Source organism: Chelonoidis abingdonii, chromosome 8 (genome assembly GCF_003597395.2).
Source record: "Chelonoidis abingdonii isolate Lonesome George chromosome 8, CheloAbing_2.0, whole genome shotgun sequence".
In the NCBI taxonomy this organism is placed as follows: domain Eukaryota; kingdom Metazoa; phylum Chordata; order Testudines; family Testudinidae; genus Chelonoidis; species Chelonoidis abingdonii.
Window position 1 is genome coordinate 52,224,862 of NC_133776.1, and position 15,849 is coordinate 52,240,710.

General features: G+C 47.3%; 1 protein-coding gene across 1 annotated transcript in view; it reads left to right on the forward strand.

The window, feature by feature from the left end:
- UBE2G2 (ubiquitin conjugating enzyme E2 G2) overlaps positions 1–15,849 on the forward strand; it is a 127,799-nt gene that overhangs the window by 46,409 nt on the left and 65,541 nt on the right. The gene's annotated exons all lie outside the window — the stretch shown is intronic.

The following is a 15,849-nucleotide window of genomic DNA, read 5'->3' on the forward strand; positions in this document are numbered from 1 at the left end:
AAACCTGTGGAGCCCTCCATGCCATGATGGCAGCTGAAATTGGTTGTGAAGGAGTCCTAAGACTTGAACATATGGAGGCCAGAGATAAGGTATTATAAGATAAAGGTCTCCAGGTCTGTTGTTCACATCCCCTATTAGTCAGACAGTCTGACTTGCATGTTCCTGGACACAAACCTGGGAATTAATATGTGCATGTTTTTTTTGTTTTTGTTTTTTGGGGGGAGGGGAGGGTTTGAATCCCCATGTGGGGCTAGGAAGAGCAGGTATGTAAGTGCAACTTGCTGCCTGAGGTCTGCAACAGGGCTGCTCCTTTCTTCCTTTGAGTAGGTTATGATGTATGGGGGTCTACCCACACTGGTAAGGGGTTCTTTTATGGTTTACTCAGTAACTGTGGGGCCCTTGTGATGTGAAGCCCTGTACCACCAGTAGCCAGCCCCAAGCATAAGGGCTCACCCTGGTATCCACCAGCTTAGTTACTCTTTCCAGGGTGACACCAGCAGCCCTTCAGTCCTGTGTCTCCCCAAATCTGTCTACCCCAAGTTCTTAACCACTAGCCACTTGGACTTTTTCCATCTGGTTCATTATCCCAAAGGTGTGAAACCAGCCCCCATATTCTCAATTCACTTTGGTATGCACACGCCACAGTGTTTGCACACCAGAGAACTGCTTGGGGTAAAAACAAAGTTTAATAGAAAAACCACAGCTTCAAAGACACGAGTAAGAGAAAGCAAACATAGCCAAGTTACACAGAAAATGACAAAGATGCTACTTCAGGCTTTACACTTTCAAGTTTAAATAAAATCACTTTTCTAATAAGTTGCCTGTTTCCTTAAAACTATTTCCTAGCATGCCCTTTACCCATAGGAGGAATCCAGCAGTCACTGGCAGCCTCCTACCTCAAATTCTGGATTAAAAAAAACCTCAGATGCAAGCCTGCTTTTGAATGGCCTTTTTGCTTTTAGATCATGATGATCCATGTTCAGTCAGAGTGGAAACTCTTGACTCAAGAGCTGGGATACTCAATGCCTTTCCATTAACTCCTATGGCCCTTACTTCTCTTCCTGTGCTGAACAATGTTAGTTGGAGCTAGTTTCATGTAAATACCTGGTTTGCAGTGTGCCCCTTGCTGCTGGGAGGTGGTTGAAATAAGCATGACTTTCTAGATCCACTAATACCTAGATCCATAACCCCAGTCTGCATGCATATCTTGTAATGACCAGCCTGTGCAGAACATTACTAGCTTTCATAAAAGACCTTCCTCAAAACACTTTGCATACTGTTGTACTATATCAGTTGGTTCAACTTGCTCATTTTGGGGGCTTAAACTTACTGTTCTGTTCTTGGGTGGCTAGAGCCTAACGGTCACAGAGGCATGTGGGAATCAAGTTCTCTTCTGGGAGGTGTTGAGTGGTGTAGGGGGAGGAATAGCTGACCATCGTGCACTGTACCTTCATGCGTTGGTAAACGTAAGCTTTGTCTACACGCAGGGAACTGGCTGGCATAGCTACTCAGTATAATTTAGCAGCTTCACAGGTAGCAGTATGTACCCAGAGCCAGGTCTGGCTGAGCAGGGCTAGCCTATGCTGCCATGGTGTCACTCTGTTACTCAAGCTGGCTTTGATCTAGCTAGATTAAAATGTGGTTTGTGAATTGTTTGTCCCTAACACTGTTAGTGGAAAAGCTCTCCTTTGTCCATTGATCACTAGAGGGAAAGGACTACAGTCTCTTCCATTTTATTTAAAAACAAAAAACACCTTTGCTGCTCTTAATTGTCAAACCAATTGTTTATTGGATTCATTTCTTCCATTTGTGTGTTTGCTACAATGTAAAGCAAGTAATTTTTCAAATTGGGCTTTTTTTGTGTCAAAATCCAGAAACCTGCTAATTTACTTCAAATTTGATAGACTCCGTATCTCCCCTCCATGCTTCATCTAGTAGCATTGGGGCCCGTGTTCCTTTGATGCTAGCGAAGCTGAGAATGGGCAGCATCAAGCTTATAAACTAGCCACTCTTGCCTCCTCACCTATGGCTGGGCATTCTTGTTCATATTCAGCTATCAAATTGTTATGGCACTTTACAGGCAGAATAGAAAATGTGCATCCTAAGGAGAGTTCATGCTACTATACAATGAATGACCTTAACAGTGAGGGTGTAAGAAGATTAGAGCAGTAGATATACAGGCTCAGGAGATAGACATGCATGACTCATGCCTTGGGCACATCTCCCCAGATATCAGGCATGTTCAGAGAGAGACACTTGCCCCCCTAACACTTCCTAGGGGACGGTGAACTGGCCTAGGAGCCAGGAGATGAGGATGGCTGGTGTTACCTCTGCTACTGAGCATTATAAATGATTTTTATGTGTGGCATTCATAACTCATATTACTGACCTAGGCTGCATCTCTGTACCCTGGAGCCTGGTGAATCTTACAAATGAGGTGACCTTTGTCCAGCCTGTTACTTCAGCCAGAGCTGCAGGTAGAACCCAGGTCTCTAATTCAGTGTGATGGGGTGTATTAACCCTGCACTGGTGATGGAGGGGTTAAAGATGTGCTCTGGGAAGGGCTGGCCCCACCTCTTCAGCTCTGTCAGTCATGTTAGGGTGAAATAAGGGCTTGAAAGTTCTGAGTGAGAGCAGACAGTAGCTGTACTGCTCCTTGGCATTTTTCAGTGTCCAGAAAGTGAGGTGCCCATCAAGAATTGTGACACGAGCCACACAGCTTTTCAGACAGCATGCACCTGGTGTGTGCTTGCCTGTCCAGTCTGGAAACACTCAACCACGTTCTGTTCTAGAGCCTGGTCCTATAATCTCCACCATTCCACTGCTGCCTCTTAAAGTGATGTAAAACCACTAGAAAAGAGTAACTTGTGTCTCCCTCTAGGGGCTGAGTGTCAGTGGATAATTGTCCACTTTAGCTACAGTTGCTCCTTCCGCTCCACAGCACAGATGGCTTCCCATCCTGCTGAAGTGCCTGGGTGAAAACCTTGGTGATCACCTGTGTGGGGAAGAGTATGTGATCATAGAATGCATATGCACAAAGGGGAGATGTCTGCATAGGAAAACTTTATTTTTAGCATTTCCTACCTCTGAGAGGTTTGACTGCAATATTAAAACAAACCATGTTAAAAGAATGTAATAGGATCCTGAAATCATTGTAATTATTGAAAACTTTGCTCGTGCACAATGTCTTTAGAAGTGAAGTTGGATGTTGTGTTAACATTGGGCTTGTTTAAGGGAGGTGTCCCATTAAGAACAGGGTGGAGCACTCCCTGGTAGAGTTTGCAGGAGCCAGAGCAGGGTAAGTTTGCCAGTGTGGGAGACTCTGCTTGGGCATGCTCCAAAAAGGGGAGAACTTGGCAGAAGCTAGAAAGCAAGTGTCATTCTTGAGGGCATCACGGGAACAGGAGCTGTTGTTCAGTATGTTGCTGGTAAGCCACAAAGCCTGTCGCTATCAGAATGTAGCCTAACTCAGCAAGGATTAGAAGCTGTTCCTAGCCAATGGCTGGGCAATGGCACCTTAGAGGACTTTTGTCCTAGTCCCAGCTCCCATGTCTGCACAACTTGGCCAACTCAGCAAAGCAAGGACTGTGGTACCACACTCTTCCAGGGGATGGGTTCCCTAGATGCAGGCTGGCAGGGCAGTGAGGTTGGTGAGGACTGGCCCTGCTGGTAAATAGGACTTGATTAATCTGTGTGCAGTTCAGACTCCCCAGCCTGGCTGTATCTGGGGCTGGTAAGTCAATTCTTCCTCTTCCAAAATCTGAACAGTCTCCCCCTTTTGAAGCTTAGGTAGCTCCAGAGGCCTCCTGAATGCCATCATGGCAAAGGCAAAATGGGCAGTTCCTCAAGCCAGGAGGAAGACTACCCCAGGGGAGGTGCTCTGACCCTCATGCCATCTTTCTGCGACTTGTATGTTTATATATCTAGGCAGATTTCTGCTGGAGGATGTCCACCAACTAACTCCACAGCTCATTGTCTCTAGGGCTCTACTCCTATCCAGCCTTGTATTGACTACCTGCTTATTTGCACACTCTTTATTTGACCTAGTCTTTCTTACCCTCTCCCCTTTTCAGAGGATACTATGCATCTAGAGGAGGGGAGGACCATGTTGCAGCTACTCTTTACTTACTAGAGGTCAAATAGGCTGCTGCCTTTCACCTGCACTAAATCCAACACTTTTGTAAAGGGTAAAGCTTAGTTATATGCAAATTAGCTTGCTTCACAGGTGCAGACTTCTTCTGGTGGTGGTGGGTGCTTGCCCCTCTCTGCTCCAACTCCACCCCTTCCCTTGAGTGCACCATGTGCCTGTTCATAGGGACCTCAGGAGCTCATCTAGTCCAACCCCCTGCTCAAAGCAGGACCGATCCCCAGACAGATTATTGCCCCAATCCGTAAACGGCCCCCTCAAGGACTGAACTCACAACCCTCTGTTTAGCAGGCCTATGCTCAAACCACTGAGCTCTCACTTCCCCTCAGCTTGCTATGGCTGTTTGGTGGCAGGAAGCCCTGGGAGGTAGGCAGAGGAGCAGAGACAGAATGCTCAGAGGAAGAGGCAGAAGTGAGGTGGGGCAGGGAGCTTGGCTGCCAGTGGGTGCAGAGCACCCACTAATTTTTCCCTGTGGGTGCTCCAGCCCCAGAGCATCCATAGAGTCAGCACCTATAGCTTAATTGATCTGCATGGAGTGGCCCAAAACTTGGTAGCTATGGCTACATGCATCTGGGATCTGTTCAGTCTTCCTGGCTTGCTGCACAGGGGCCTATTGCTCAAAGTATCCGTATTTTAAGATAGTCGTGAGAGAGAAAAGAGTCTGTTACAAGGTAAGGTGTGAACCAGAAGTCACAATCTAGTACCCACCTGATCAAAAGCATCATGCCAGCACTGCAGCCTCTTAGAACACTGCCCCTCGTCCTTTTATCATTTCCACCCCCACGATTTTCCCTTTGCCCATTCACTCATACTCAGTTGAACTGTAACTTCTGCTCCACCATCTTTTCACTCTACTCCATTCCTCTCTCATCTCCACCCTACTAGACTCCTTTGGTCTCCTTGATCAGCACTCTGCCTAACATGCTCTTCCCTCCTGAACGCCATTCTTCTCTGCTCCCTGTCTGTGATCTTGTATTTACTTCCAGATCACTAACAAAAGCTACTGCATAGCATCTGACCTAGCCCTGATCCCTATAGCAACCTCCTTAGAGAAACATCCATTCAGTCATAAATCCCTACTGATAACTACTTTGAGATCTGGCAGCCAGTTCAAGTCATTTATTGTGTATATTGAAAGTATACAGTGCTCATTTTTAATCAGAGTGCAGTGTTTTTTTTAAGTTGATTTTGTTGAATTGCACCACCCAATACTTGGCAGTCTATTTTACGTGAGCAGTAAGAACAGACACACCAGGATATAACCAGGAAGGGTAAAATAAACTTAATAGTGATGAAGACAAGAATAGGAATAAAGATGCAGTATGTGAAAAAAGCTGTATCTTAAAAGAATAGAAAAGCTTCAAGAAGAGATGATGCAAAATGTTAGTGGTTAAGATGCTCATGGCCAGGAAATTAAAACAACCTGGTGTTTGTTAATAATTTTGGCAAATGAGAGTTTAAAGCCAACTCATTTTAAATATCACCTGAAATCAACATGCATGGGATTTAAAAGCAAACCATTGGGATTTTTTTCCAGGACAAATTAATTGAATTATCCACAGAAAAGAAAATGCTAAAATCTGCCTTTATTACTAGCAATGATCCCTCAAAAGCTTTGGAGGTATGCATCAACCTAGTCTGTGCCTTGCAAAAGTAGGAAAGCTGAACCCTGTCAAAAACCAGTGCTATTCTGTCAGGCGGTCAGAACTTCATATGTTGCTAGACAGAAACAGCTGGCATATCTCACCCTGGTTTTTCTATTCAAAAGGACATGTTGGCTTGGTGCTCCCTGCCCAAATAACATGTCCTTCTGGGGAAAAAAGCGTACCAAAGTGAGACTCCAGGAACTACCTGGAAAGGCCACCCAGAATCAGCTGCAGCTGGAACTAATGAGAATCATTCCTCCTAGGGCTGGGAGCAGGCAGAACCCAGTCAGGGTCCATCAGGTTGGACAAAAAGGACTGGCTGCTTTTTCCAGTGTCCAGTACTGAGTGAAGCTGGGATGAGGGAAGTGATTATTCCCCTCTATTTGGCACTGGTGGGGGCCACATCTGGAGTATTGTATCCAGTTTTGGGGCCCTCACTACAGAAAGGATGTGGACAAAGTGGAGAGAGTCCAGCAGAGGACAATGAAAATGATTCGGAGGCTGGGACATATGACTTATGAGGAGAGGCTGAGGTAATAGAGCTTATTTAGTTTGCATAAGAGAAGAATGAGGGAGGATTTGATAGCCTTCAACCAGGGCCAACAGCTCCAAGCTTTTTGCTGCCCCAAGCAAAAAAATTTTCCCACACTCCCTGGCCTTGCCCCATTCCAATCCCTTCCCCAAATCCTTGGCCCCACCTCCTCCCCCAGGCACACTGCATTTCCCCTCCTACCCCTCCCTCTGCAAATCAGCTGTTTTGCAGCAAGCCTGGGAGGGAAGGGGGAGAAGCAGAGTAGCAGCATGCTCAGGAGAGGAACAGTTCCTCTGCCCCACCCCCAGGTTACTTCCTGCAGCCCTCCCTGTACCTCCCACCACCACAGCTCACCTCTGCGCCACCTGCTCCCCTGAGCATACTGCTGCCACTCTGCTTCTCCTCCCTCCCAGGCTTGCAGCAAAACTGCTGATTTGTGCACCAAGCCTGGGAGGGAGGGGGGAGAAGCGGAGCAGCGGCATGCTCAGGGGAGCAGGCGGCAGTGGAGCAGAGGTGAGCTGTTCCTCTGCCCCCTCCCCTAGGGTTACTTCCTATAGCCCTCCCTGCGCCCCCCACTGCTGCAGCTCACCTCTGCTCAGAGCCAGCTCCCAACTTTTTGTGCCTCAAGCAAGAAAAAAAAAAAAAAAAAAGCTGGAGTGCTGCCCCTTGGGAAGTGCTGCCCCAAGCACATACTTGGACTGCTGGTGCCTAGAGCCAGCCCTGCCTTCAACTACCTGAAGGGTGGGTTCCAAAGAGGATGGAGCTAGGCTGTTCTCATGGCAGCTGACAGAACAAGGAGAAACGGTCTCAACCTGCAGTGGGGGAGGTCTAGGTTAGATATTAGGAAAAAAACTATTTCACTGGGAGGGTGGTGGAGCACTGGAATGGATTCCCTAGGGAGGTGGTGGAATCTCTTTCCTTAGAGGTTTTTAAGGCCTGGCTTGACAAAGCCCTGGCTGGGATGATTTAGTTGGTATTGATCCTGCTTTGAGCAAGGGGTTGGATTAGATGACTTCCTGAGGTCTCTTCCAATGCTAATCTTCTATGATCTGTGTTTAACTTAAGAAGCCTGGACTGAGCCTAACTCAGTCTGCACCTTTTTTGTCAAAGTCAACACAAGTCTGTTTACTGTGATATGTAAGACCTAGGTGGCCATCCTAGGCTGAATAGTCATTTGATTGCTGTAAGATGAGGCAGGGTCACTTGGTGAAATGCTCCTCTGGCTCTGAATTCCCCTCTGGGAAGAAGGGGCTGATGGAAGACCTCCTGAGACTTCTGCATGATGACAAGCCCAGGCTGAGATCTAGTGACTATCTCAAGGGGCAACAAGAGGCCCAGTGATTCAGCAGCAGCAGCAACATAGCCAACAGCAAGAGTTTCAAGAGTCAGGGCTCCAGCAGATGGCCAGCCTAGCCCTGTCAGAGTAGCAATACTAGGTACTGGCCTGGCGAAGATCCAGAGCTATCTCTGATCATGTTCAAGTGGGCAGCAGTAATGGCCCAGTGGGCTAAGGAGAGCTGGGCTGTACAGCTTGTACCTTTCCAATCCAGGGACATCCACACCCCCTACCAGCCTTTAGAGGATAGCCTAAAGGCTGCTATACTTGACAGAACAGGAGTATCCCCAGAGACATCACCACCAATTCTGGAAAGTGTCTTCCCTTTCTGGGTCACCACACTGGACTGTTGCCCAATGTCAGAAGGATTAGACTTTGCCCAAAGGCCCGCACTTCAATGGACACTGTAGACTTGGTGGCATTAGAGCAAGACTTAGAAATTCTTCTGGCCACTATTCAGAGATGGTAACACCAGCATAATCTCAGCTTATTAGCAGTCATGGTTCAAACTGCCAAAGACTAATCAGGCCACAGGTTGGCGCAGCAAGGTTGATCAGCCCAAGCCAGATGGCCACAGGCCCAGCTCACAGGATCCACCATGGGCAGGCAGGAGAACCCATAGAGCCAGGGTCTGCCACTTACTAGACCCCACAAGATGCCCTGAGACATTCATCAGAACTATACCCAGACATCTGTGCGGGACTGCAGGGCCATCCAGAGAGGGGGGCAAGTGGGGCAATTTGCCCCAGGCCCTGGGTCCTGCAGGGGCCCCCCCATGAGTTTTTGGGGCCCCTGGAGTGGGGTCCTTCATTCGCTCCAGGGGCCCCAGAAAACTCTCGTGGGACCTGGGCCCCCAGAGCTTCTTCCGCTCCAGGTCTTCAGCAGCAGGGGGATCCTTCCCCCCCAGGGCAGAAGGATCCCCCTGCCACCGAATTACCACCAAAGCGGGACCCACCACCGAAGCAGGACCGGCCCTTCGGTGGCAGGTCCTGCTTTGGCAGTAATTCAGCAGCAGGGGGCCCCCGCCGCAGATCTTCAGGGCACTTCAGTGGCAGGTCTTGGAGTGGAAGGATCCCCCACCTCCAAATTACCACTGAAGTGGCCCCCCTCCCAAACACCCCAGACCCGCTGAATCCTCTGGGCGGCCCAATGGGACTGCCAGAGGAATAACCAAAAACTAGCAGCTTAGTGGTTTGTTTCTGTTGCAGCAAGCCAGGACATACTGGTCAGTCCTGCCTCCTTATGAAGTGCAATTATACATGGTGTGAGGCCACAGAGCTCTGTGGCCTCTGCCTCAGCAGATGATAGGTGCTACTGGGCATATGTGGCCCCAGTACAATGTGAGGGACAAACAGTGTCAGCGTTAGTGGATTCAGGATTGTAATGGAAGGCAGGAGGAGATAATTATCTTGTTCCACAGAAGGCCTTGAAGCAGTCATTGGCAGGGGGGAAAGGAAGTTGGTTCTCCTGGGGACTGTTATCTTCTGGGAGAGGGGAGTAGGAGGAACAGTGGTCTGGGTTTTTTCTGTAAGGGCCCAGAGCTAGGAGCTTTATGAGGGGGAGGCAAGACTCCCTCTCTCCCAGCTAGTACCAACATATGTTTGGGATTATTAGACCCACCTGGGAAGGATTATGAGAATGATTTGATGACTGGGAAGGGGTGTCAAAAGGAGGCATCAAGTCATAGAGAGCTGCTGGAGGGAAAAAAATCAACCAGCATTCAGCTGCTGTGAAACCCTGGACTTAAGGAGAGGGGCCAAAAGGGGCTTCTGGAAGCAAGAGGATACTCAAACTAGACCTTCAGAGAGGGGGAATATTACTTTAAAGCCTTTTTTGCTGCAAGGTATTTCTGGGGACTCAAAAGAAGCTGAGGCAGGGTGTCAGGCACCAGCTTATGGTAGTAAGGCCTAGCAACTGGAGTAGAGTGCAAAGCCAGACAGTCAGGCTGGGTCCAAGGGTTGTACTGGAATAGCCTGGGGTCAGAACCAAGATCAGAGTCCATACGCAAGTCCAATCAGTACTACAGGTAGAGTCAGGTGCAGGCCAAAGGTTGAATCTGGGTAGTGAGGATTGGGGGGAGGGGGGCAGGCCAGGAGGCAGGGCTGGAAGGGGTCAGTAACAAGGTCAGAGTTGGGCAAGGCTAATGCTAGAGCAGGGCTTGGCAGGAACTGGCTCAGGCTCGGAGTCTAGAGAGCCTGTTACCCCATGAGGCAGCAGAAGGTCCCTGGCCTGGCAGGGCTTTTAGACAGATTGATCTGCAGCTCTGGCAGGGTTGGGGAAATACCCAAGCTAAGGCATCATCTGAGCTGGGTTCTGCTTAGGGGTGGGCTGCCACCACCTGCCTGATGACTGAGTCACCCCAGGGTAAGTCAGTGTAGTTGAGTTGTTGCCACCTGCCTGAGTGGTGACTCAGTGGGATCCTGTCAGCCATGATGGTCCAACTAATAGCAAAGGAACTGGCCTAGGTCTGTTGATGGGTAGGTTTGCCCCTGGTCTTCACCCATCAAGGGATTAAACTTCATGACCCACTTACTACAGGAAGTGTGGCAGCTCTCCAGGTCAGACCCTGCTAAACCTCAGTTCAGCAGCCCCAGCTGTATGAGCTGCTAGAGAAGCTTAATCAAAACAAGGGTGAAAAAACATCATGAAAACAGACCCCAGACACTGAGCCTGGCTTCTGCTGTACCCTTTCGGGGGGGGGGGGGGCAGAAGGTGCTACAGGCATTGCTGGGCTTTTCACGCTGGAGTTACTGTATGGCCACCCAAGCACAAGTAAGCCTAGCTTTCCTTAAGGAGGCTGAGGAGAACACTCCTCCCACTCCCAAAACATACCACTGTACGTCCAGCAGATGTGGGAGCATCTGGACCTTGTGGGATGACTTGCCAGGGAGAACCTCCTATGACCCCAGCAGACCCAGGCCCGTGAGAAAGCGTATCAGGCTGGGAACTGTGTGCTACTGCTACTCCCCAGCAAATGGCAGGACCCTATGAAGAATGCTAAAGCCACTCAGCCTATGGAGCCATAGCGCCAACACAAGCAATCCATGCACTGTGCCAGGTAGTCAACGCCCAAGTACCACCTGTACACTTTTCAACAGAGCAGGCACAGACCCTGCCCCACTGGGAAGCAACCTTGTTTAAAGCTTTGAGAACACACACTCTGGCAGTATGAGTGGGGAAAGATTCCCAAAACAGGAAAGCTTTTTTGACTGGTCTATTGTTTTGGTAGCTTTACATACATGTCAAAAAGTTAGTGTTTCCCATGACTGTTGACTCATCCAACTGCAGAACAGAAGTGGCTACATCTTATTCAAGGCACACATTTTTTCTTTGACATTTTCTAACATTACTTGTGTTCTGTGAGAAGCCATGGCCCTTGATAGAGAAATCAGGGCTAAACTGTTTTGTTTTCTCTTTCAACATTACTGTCACCACATCCCTAGCAACTAGTAAAATCAGATTTCACTGCAGAAGCATACTTTGATTTAATTAAAAAGCCATACATTAAAGTAACAAGGATTTGTCTTTGTCAATACCAAAACCTCAGCCATGCAGGGCATTATGTTGCTACTATTTTGGCTGACAGGATGGATGTACAATAGAGTTTTATCCCACACACCTAGAGACAGATTAAACATGCATTCTCACTCTACACTCACACCAGTGAACTGCCTGTCAGCAGCGTAGAAACTTTTTAAAGACACCATAATAGAGCCTGAAATTAAAGGTATACCCCAAATTAGAAAACAGTAACAGGACAAAAAGTGCCACCATGTCTAAACAACAAAGTTAAAGCAGCAGCTAGAGGCAAAAAAGTGTTCTCTAAACATCAGAAGGTAAATCCTACTGAGGAAAATAGAAAGGAACAAACTCTGGCGAGTGAAGTATAATTAGGCAGGCCAAAAAAAGAATTGGAAGAGCAACTAGCAAAACGCTCAAATTGTAGCCCTCCCTGGGTTCAGGTCCTTAACTAGTCCATTCCTTGGCTGGAATGTCTCTGTAGCCCTCCCCAGGTTCATGTCTCAGTACCCTGTTTTCCTATAACCCTCCCTGGGCTCAGTCTTTAACCATCCCACAGTCTTTAAACAATCCTGGCCCTGGTATGGGGCTGTGCCCCAGGGCTCCCTTCCTGGAAACAATGTCTTTATCCTCTCTGGCCCCAGCTCTTCAGCTGAATCATTCAATTGATCTCCTTCTGAGAGTGTATCTCAGTTCAATAATTACCAACCCTCTTTGAGGTCTTCAATCCCATCTCCTGCACCTATGTAAATTCCCCTTCTTCAGGATTTGTCACTTTCCTAACAGCTAGTGGGGGGGACCCCAGGTCCACCCACTATTTCAAGTCCTATCCCAGGGACCCCATCAGTAGCAGCCATCTGCTGTATCCTTTTTTTGTATGCTACACTTCCCTGCAACCCCTGGTATATTCCTTTAGCCTTATCTGAGGGCAATATTGTACTCAGTCCTAGGAGCCAGACAGAAGCTCTCTCTTGCTCCTCTGGTCCCTGCCAGCAACTTCTGTGTTCATGCTCATACAGGTCCTTCAGCCAGAGCCCCAGCTTTACTCATCTGGCTCCAGGCAGCAACTGCTTTTCTCTGGTACTGCAGCTCCTTTTAAAGGGGCCTGCAACCTTCTGATTGGCTTCTCCCTGTAGCCTCCCCCTGATTGGCTGCTTCCACCACTGCCTCTCTAAGCTCCTTGGAGGATTTTCCTCCACTGCCTTTTTTCTGCGAAGGGATGTGGTAGGACCCCAAGGCCCCCCAGCAGGGCCTCTGGGCCCTGTATACCCTGTCACAAACTTGTTGCCAGGGGATGTTGTGAAGGCCAAAAGTTTAACTGGCTTCCAAAAATAATTAGATAAGATCATGGATTTAAGTCCATCAATTGCTATTAGTCAAGATGGTCAGGGACGCAATCCCATGCTCTGCATATCCCTAGCCTCTGTCTGCCAGAAGCTGGGACCAGAGGACGGGATGGATCATTTGATAATTGCCTTGTTCTGTTCATTCCCTCTGAAGCACCTGACATTGGCCACTGTGGGAAGACAGGATACTGGGCTAGATGGACCATAGATGTGACCCAGTATGGCTGATCTTATTTCTCTTATTATGCCCCAGCAGATTTATGTACTCTGTTGGAAAAAGAGCTGATTTAAGGCTCAGAACAGAGAATGGGAAGGAGTCCTGATGTCTGGCTTGGCTGAGTGTCAGTAGCATCCTCCATTCAGCAGCCAGAAATCCTGAAGTGGGGTTGGAGGGCAATTAGTTGAGCTGGGAATAGAGCTGGGCACGAAACAGGTTTTGTCCATCCTGCAATAAAATTCCCATTCTGTAAAAAGATGAATCCAAGACCTATCCTGAAAAATGAGAATGAGGGTAACAGAATAGCCAATAGCCTAGTGATTAGGATTCTCATCTAGGAGACCCAGCTTCAAGTCCCTGCTCCAAATCAGGCAGAGCTAGATCTTGAAACTGGGTCTCCCAGGTGAGTGCTCCTAACCACTGGGCTAGTGTCTATTCTGAGTTCTTGTGTTTTCGCTCTGGTTTTAACCAGAGATTTCATTCTGGATCTGAGAAAACTTATGTTTCTGTGGGGAAAAACAACAACAACAACTGTTTCAATGAATCAGCATTTTCTGACCGAAAAAACATTTCATCCAAAAATTCCCAACCAGCTCTAGCTGGGATACGGACCTGGACAAGAGAGAGACTATTTAAAGGGAGAAAGGGAGTATGCTTTCTGTAACTGAAGAAGGGACATTAAAACAGTAAATTTAACATTGGAAAGAAGGCGGAGGTAAGCTAAATAAAGCATTAGGTCAGAAATTAGCAGGAAAAGAGGAAGGAAATTGTGTGTGGGAGGGGTGGGTTTTGATTTAGTAATCACAGTTAAAATGAAACATCTGTTTTCTAGCTGATGGGTAGTTGCCAACAACAATAACCAACATCATCACCTGCATATGTTCCAAATTGGTTTTCTTTCCCTGAACGGGCTTTACCTCCCCTTGATCTAAAGCACTGTTTGCTGGGAGATTGGAAGCTCTTCTGTGTGAGGGGGAAAGCCCCTCCAGCAGTGACATGCTCAGAATCACAGCTAGACTAAACCTGATCTGGATTTCTCTGTGTTGAGGTGTGGTGGAATCACTGAGTCACAGAGCACCTGCTTCAGAATCCAGGACACTTATTAGTAGCACTGAATATGTAACAGACCATTATAGATTTTCAGTTTATCAGGTTAATCTTGTTGTAATGGACTGGGTGCTGCAGAAGTTCTCAAACTGCACCTCACGATTTGTCCAGTGAGAGATGGTTGTTCCCATCCTTGTTTCCTGCTGCTAAATTATATAAAAAGACCATTAAAAATACATTCCTCCTATTACTTTTCCATGTAAAAACTGTTGTAGTTGCCACAGAGATGTTATTAGAGATTTATGGATGAAAAGTGCTATATAACAGGTAGGTATTATTAATCAATGGAAGGAGTGGTTAGCACAATTATGAATGGGGGGAGGTAGCCCATGAGAAAAAAATTCCTATGAAAATAACCTTGGGGCACCGGTTTATGTGTATCACTAGACAGACAAGGTGGGTGAGGTAATATCTTTTACTGGACTAACTTCTAATATCCTGACCCACCCAGCTACAACTACACTGCATACAAAATATGTGTGCCACTGTCCTCTGCTGGAGAGAATCAGAACTGTTTCACTAAGTTATCATTTACTGCCCAGTTTCTTAATCATCTCAAGAAGCAGTGGCCTGTGCTTTTTGAGCAGCAGCAGCTCTAGTTTGACTCAAGGAAGTTCTGAGAGGCCAGGTTGTGCAACAGAGTGACAACTGCGGAGCACCTGGAAGACCATAGATTTGCTATACCATTGACTACAAATTGTTATACTGCTTAGACTTCAGTCTTGTCTGGCCCTAGCTATCTTCATTGCTAAAATAACTTACCTGTTTGCAGGTGACCTCTGTCATCCCAGCATTAGCTGGTGTACCAATTCAAGGAATGCTTTTGAAGAGATAACTGCTGCAAATCATATGGTACTCATGCAGTAATTCCTAACAGAAAACAGATAGACTATTTCTGTTAGGATCCTGGATGGTGTGAAATTACTTTGGCTGCTATACAACAGTAATGGGATCAGCAGTCAGTCTCTCTTCCTCACCAAAAGAGAGGTATTTATTTTGTAAGGAAGCCTGGGACTGCTATCCGTGTTCCTTATGTGTAACTCATATTAGTCCTACATGGGAAGTACATTGCACTGACGTGTGTGAACTATTGCTTGTGTGTGCACACACATACATGCATATGTATGCGTGAGGCGTTGAGTATACATATATGCACGCATGTATTCATATGTATGACATTATGTACACATTTGTGTGGTTTTGTATGAAGTCTTTTCATAGATTCCATGGCTAGAAGGAACCACTGTGATCATCTAATCTGATCTCATGCATAATATGTCTTATATACGTATTAGCATGTTTTGCACATACATTCCTAGGCAAATACACTCCCAAAATATGCATATGTGCAGTTTTTTTGTACATGAATGTGGGCACTTTTGTGTACGAGTCTGAATTGTGTAGGGGCATTTATGTGTACACGTTTAGTATGCTCATATGTTACTGCTGTATGTGCATGAGTGTGTGGTTGCTTTATTTTTGTGAGCATATACAGTTGTGTTTTGTGTATATGCATACATGCAAAGCTATATATGCATACTTGCATTTTCATTCACATTTCTGTTTTTGTGCATGTATGGGAAAACAGTATATGCACACTTTGTGCATGTTTTCTTACATGTGCATATGAATACATGTGTGCATATGTTAGGATGTGGATACAGCCTGAGTGTGCATGTATCTTTGCAAGATGGCTGTTTAGAGAGTATGTTTGTGCATGTTTTTCCATGTAGCAGTTGTGATTGTACCAGCACCAGGCCATATGGCAGGCGATAGGACAGCAGGACCCCCTTTGCCCCTCCCCCACGCTCCCTGAGGAGCTGACCCATGGGGCTTTCTGCTGCCCCTGATCACAGGTTCTGTGACGAGCTCTCCCGCTCCCTTCGCCCCTCCCCCAGGCTCTGGAAGGCGCTGACCCCCGGGGCTCTGGGCTGCCCCTCTCCCTACGTTCTGCGGGGAGCTCCCTCCACCCGCCTCGTTCCCAGCACCACCTACTTCG